This window comes from Mus caroli, unplaced genomic scaffold (genome assembly GCF_978045245.1).
Source record: "Mus caroli unplaced genomic scaffold, Mus_caroli_1 scaffold_19, whole genome shotgun sequence".
Lineage (NCBI taxonomy): Eukaryota > Metazoa > Chordata > Mammalia > Rodentia > Muridae > Mus > Mus caroli.
The window spans coordinates 27110585-27116762 of record NW_028227274.1 but is presented as its reverse complement, the minus strand read 5'-3'; positions in this window follow the sequence as shown (position 1 = coordinate 27116762).

The following is a 6178-nucleotide window of genomic DNA, read 5'->3' as shown; positions in this document are numbered from 1 at the left end:
AGATGGACATCATCTATTGTGATTTATAGTGATATGAACCAGGGAATGGGGTTTACATCCATGAGTAAAGGTAGGCTCCTTGGCTAGTGTGATGGTTGAGCAGGCAAAAGATATATCTGGAGTTCACCCCACCCCCATAGTCTACACAATGGAAAACAGAAGAGATCCACAGGTATGCCATGTACTATGAAGTTTGTGAACCCACACACATAGAAAGACAGATAGATAGAATATATATATGTGTGTATTATATATGTATGCACATATATATATGTGTGTGTGTGTGTATACGCACACACATACAAGTAGAATTAGAGATAGATAGTAGCAGATAGGGTGAAAGATGATAGATATATAGATAGATTAGTAGATATATAGACAGATTTCATACATATAGATATATAGATTGATAGTAGATAGATGATAAATAGACAGACAGACAGGTAGACAGACAGACTGTAGGATAAAAACACAGACTTCTTCATATTATTCTTTCTATGTACATTTGAGGCAGGAGTGACTTCATTTGAATCCTGAGGTTTAAACATAGGTTGCAACTGGGTTTCCCAGCAAAGCAAATACTTTATAGCAGTCTTGGTGATGACTGTGGGCCTTCAGGTGATAAAGCACAAAAGAAAAGCTTTTCACATCATTTTTTTTAACTTGAAGGCACATCACTCTCCTAATTTAAACAAAATAGAAGACATTGCTCTAAATATCTTTAAATTATACGTCCTTGAGATCAGGATAAAATATCCAATCCACAAAGACAGTAACTACTTCTCTATTGATTTCTTCTCCCCGTGATCCTGGCTGCCTATTTAAGTTTGGGAAAATCTTATCTCATGAAGCTCGACGTCATTTTCTTGTATGTCAGATCAGCCTTTCCTCAGAATCTGCATTTTCATCAGCTGCTATTACTCCACAGTGACAAAGCTTCTGTTCAAGTGGACAAGCATACAGGCTCTACCGGGAGAGAATACTTTAACTCCATAGTCCCAGAGAGTTGACTAGTAGGCATGCAAATGCTAACATCTGAGTTTCTCTTTTACCTGATAACTGTACAATACTCCCATTCTGACCATATGGTATCCAAAGTCCTTATAGCCCTTGTTTAAATTAGATACAATTTTCATTAGCAAAAGGCACAGTAGGAGAACAATGAGGGAAAGGAGTGGCAGTAAAGCCAAGTTTAAAAAACAAAAACAAAAACAAAAAAACCTTCAAGGAGAAAAAAACCTAATATTTGTCCTGGCAAGGATTGCATCATACACTGACCTAATTGTATGAATTCATTAGGATCATAGTCCTTTCAATCAGGAAAGTTAGCTGATGACAGTGATCAGAATACTATCTAGAAATAATGTGTGATTAACATACATTCAGCCCAGAAAATAGTGGAGAATTATTCAAGTATGCATTAAGCTCTTAACCATAATCCGATAAGCAGTTTAAAATAATTTTTATGCAGAACTTGGATTTTACTTCCTCAGCAGAATTTGCCTTTTCTCCTAAGTGTGGGCTGCTAGGGAGTCATTTCTAAATTCTTATGCATGAGTAATCATGCCATATTCAGTAATATATTCCTCTTGTGAGTATGTGATCAACTACAATGCAATTGATGGCTTTCCTGATTCATTATCAGCAATTTGTGATCAATTTTACCACATGGTGACAGCCTGGAGTGGAAGCTGGTGCTAATGTGTTTGATGGTTTCGTTTAGGTGACGCTTGCCAGCTAAGTAGAAAAGGGAGAGTGCTGAAGACCACCCCTCCTCCATGGGAGAGGCACAGTAGCAGCCTCGCCGCCTCAGTGTTACTAAAGGGAAAATTGAAAAAGTTTCCAGGAGATTAGGCAGAAAGCTTACAACTTGCATGAGACTCTCAATTTTCCAGCAGCTCTGACAGGAGGATAAATCTTCAGCTATTTTAACTAAAGTGTAAGCAAAGCCAGTGTCTAACTAGGGTAAACAAAATTTATTATGATTCGGACACAGCAGTGGTGTTTACATCTGGGTTGACAAAATTGCCAATATGTGAGACTCTTTGTTAAGAAAAATGTTACCATCGGCTGGCTTCTCATCTGTCAGCTAAAGGAGCCTGTGGGGGGTGGGGTTGGGGGTGGGGGGTGGGTCAGTGTGTTTTTTTGAGAGTTGTGGACAAAGTGATCTTGAACACTAGACTTTGATATTATGCAGATTTCAACCTTGGATCAGTGCTAAGCACATGTGAAGTATCTGTGCATAGTGTAGTTTGCACCTGCCTCCACTTGAAAATAAGATTTCATACAAAGCACAGCTAACATTTGCTATGCCTCTCCTCTTGTGGTGTGCTTTCTGGTGTTGCTCATGACACTTAACTGAAAAGGGTTACCAATTTGTCTCTCTGTCACTTTGAGAAATGGCTGAAAGGCAGGTTGGTGAGAATCCCCTATCTTCTGGAGATGCAGGCTGTCCTGGCTGTCTGTCAGCGGGTGTCCCCTGAAGTCATGGAAGTTCTACTTAAAGTTGATGAAGCTGAGAGTTTGTTGGGTTGTTCAGGCCTCCTTGACCCTTCTGGTAGTTTGTGATTTCATTTTCCCATATGCTGGGCACACCGGAGCCTGGAATTTCACAGTGTCCTTTACACATTACCTGTGCACCCTGACATCTCTGTGACAGGTTCTTGGGTAGGAATGGTCTAAAGCAGGAGTTTTCAAGCTATGGATTGAGACCACTTCATGGGTTGAACAACTCTTCCACAGGGGTCACCAGAAAACACAGATATTTCTATTATATTTCCTAACAGTATCAAAATTAGAGTTAAAAAGGAGCAACCAAAATAATTTTATGGTCGTCAATTTATGAGGTCCAACATACCATGAAGACTGTATTAAAGGTTGCAGTATTTAGAAAGGTCAAGAAGCACTTCTCTAAATGAATGGAGCACCATTTGGAGGATGTGGTAACTCCATACTGTGCATCACATAAGAATAGTTGGGAAATTTTCAAGCCTCTGCTGTGTTTGTGCTGGTGGTGGCTGAGCACCTTTCTGTGTAAGTTTTATTTTACAACTATAAAAATATTAAATTCCAGCTGAGAATATTACTGTGGCAATTTCAAGAGAAAATGGGAAATGACATTTTCTCTCCAGACTTTAGATCAGCATCAGAGGCTGAATGTTATCTCTCTTCTTTACAAGAGTCTTACTTCAAATTGGACACCAGGAAATCAAAGGTCAGCTAGACCTAAGCGTGGCTGTAGAGTCTTGGACTACCAAACATTTCCTATCTTAGATTAGAAATTGTTAATATTTGCAGGTAACCATAAGTGACTCTACCAAAACAAGTAGAGGGTGTGTCAAAAGAGGAGAAAGTAAAACTGTTGTTAGTTATTATTGTGCATGGTAACATAAGGCCATTTTCATCAATGTGTATAGAAGGTTTTGGGTTCATCTATCCATGACCCACTAAGTTACCACTCTTTCTTTCCACCTTCCCATTAGTCCAGTTTGTGCCTCAGGCAATTTCACATCTCCTTTCAGTTTATCTGCTTATGCATGATTTTATATAACCTAAGAACTGGGACATGCAAATGAGAGAAAAGATGATTTTGTACTTCTGAGACAGACTTAATTCAATTAATATGATTATGGCTGGTATGTCTGTTTTCCTTCCAACAACAAAACTTCATCCTTTTTTATGGCTGAAAAAATTTCCATTGTGTATATAAGCTCCGTTTTCCATAGATAGTCTCCTGTTATGAAACATGGAGGTTAGTTCTATGACATAGTTGTGCAAACAGCGCTAGATCAAATGCTAATGTGGCAAAGGCATTTTTAAAAGTCATTTTATGTGGGCAACTATCCTTCGCCCCCACTCCTAAGCCTTCCCTATTTGTGCAAAACCGATTGCAGATTTGGTATTGAACTGCCTTCCTTCTGGACTCTTCAATAATACACTATCAAAAAATCTAGCTTATGTTCCCTAGCCAAGGTCAATCTCAGCTATCTCCTTGATTAATGTGAAAACATATACACTAAAATCCAATAACTGCTGCCAGAACATTCATATTTATTAGAGATTTCTACAGAAGAGTCCATTTTCAATTTGAAAGCAACTGGTTTCATCTTAACTTTGCTATTTTTCCCACCACTGTCAATTTCACATGTACTTACTCTATGTATCTAGTTTGGCTCTGTCTGGTTATGAAGTTTAACAGGATTCATCCCAAATAACTGTATGTGCAAGGCAAAACAAGTATTTATTTGGAATTACCTTATATTTGACATTTTCTCTTTCTTTCTTTGGTTCTCTTCCCCCCTCTCTTTCTTCTTTCTTTCCCTTTCTCCCTCCCTCCCTCCCTTCTTCCTCCCTCCCTTTCTTTCTTTCTTTCTTTCTTTCTTTCTTTCTTTCTTTCTTTCTTTCTTTCTTTCTTTCTTTCTTTCTTCCTTTCCTTTCCTTTCCTTTCCTTTCCTTTCCTTTCCTTTCCTTTCCTTTCCTTTCCTTTCCTTTCCTTTCCTTTCCTTTCCTTTCCTTTCCTTTCCTTTCCTTTCCTTTCCTTTCCCTTCCTTTCCTTTCTTTGCATATCAATCTCCTGCTTTAGATTCTTGTCCTTTCTGGGCTTTAAATTCAAGTTGTGTTCATATCTTCACAGGCTATAGACTCATTGTTTTGATGGCTGCAATTATTTTTCAGTATTTTATGTACTAGTTATTCCAGAATTGTGGTTTCATTTTATTATGGAAATAAAATTTTCTCATTCAAATACCTTAAAAAATTAATAGCTTCAGCCTATTCTCCTTTATGTCTTCTCTCCATCAAGATTAGTGTTTCTTCTTCAAAGTCACCATTATGAGAGCTTATGTATTGGCATCTTCTGAAATTTAAATTGTCTGAAATGTTAGACTTATCTTTTACAAGTATTCATATTGTTCATTTCTTTTATTTATTTATTTATTTTTATTACATATTTTCCTCAATTACATTTCCAATGCTATCCCAAAAGTCCCCCATACCACCCCCCACTTCCCTACCCTCCCATTCCCATTCTTTTGGCCCTGGCATTCCCCTATATTGGGGCATATAAAGTTTGCAAGTCCAATGGGCCTCTCTTTCCAGTGATGGCCAACTAGGCCATCTTTCGATACATATGCAGCTAGAGACAAGAGCTCCGGGGTACTGGTTAGTTCATCATGTTGTTCCAACTATAGGGTTGCAGATCCCTTTAGCTCCTTGGGTACTTTCTCTAGCTTCTCCATTGGGAGCCCTGTGATACATCCAATAGCTGACTGTGAGCATCCACTCCTGTGTTTGCTAGGCCCCTGCATAGTCTCACAGGAGACAGCTATCTTTGGGTCCTTTCAGCAAAATCTTGCTAGTGTATGCAATGGTGTCAGCGTTTAGAAGCTGATTATGGGATGGATCCCTGGATACGGAAGTCTCTAGATGGTCCATCCTTTCATCACAGCTCCAAACTTTGTCTCTGTAACTCCTTCCATGGGTGTTTTGTTCCCAATTCTAAGAAGGGGCACAGTGTCCACACTTTGGTCTTCATTCTTCTTGAGTTTCATGCGTTTAGCAAATTGTATCTTATATCTTGGGTATCCTAAGTTTTGGGCTAATATCCACTTATCAGTGAATACATATTGTGTGAGTTCCTTTGTGATTGTGTTACCTCACTCAAGATGATGCCCTCCAGGTCCATCCATTTGGCTAGGAATTTCATAAATTCATTCTTTTTAATAGCTGAGTAGTACTCCATTGTGTAAATGTACCATAATTTCATTTCTTTAACTACTGACACAGAAAATTTACACAACCATTGTCTCGTCATCACATACAAGATTTGAAATTAACAATTTAAAAACATGCACCAAATTCCTTCTACTAGTTTGTCACTGATCATGAAATGTACACTTTCTTGATCAATACTTTTCTGAGAAATACATGTTCGTGTTCATACACACATGCAACACATTTACTACTATTTTCTGTATGTATTTGTACATACAGCATATTGCAAATGTATATTCATCTAGAAGTGTGTACATGCATCTGTAAAATCATTACTTCACCATCTTGATCAAAGTCTGAGCCTTCTTCACATAATAAGTATAAATATTTTTCTAAAGTTTTGGCTGATGCCAGTTTTACTATTAATATAAGCTACTAATTTTCAAAATGAAACTTAAAGTCTTAA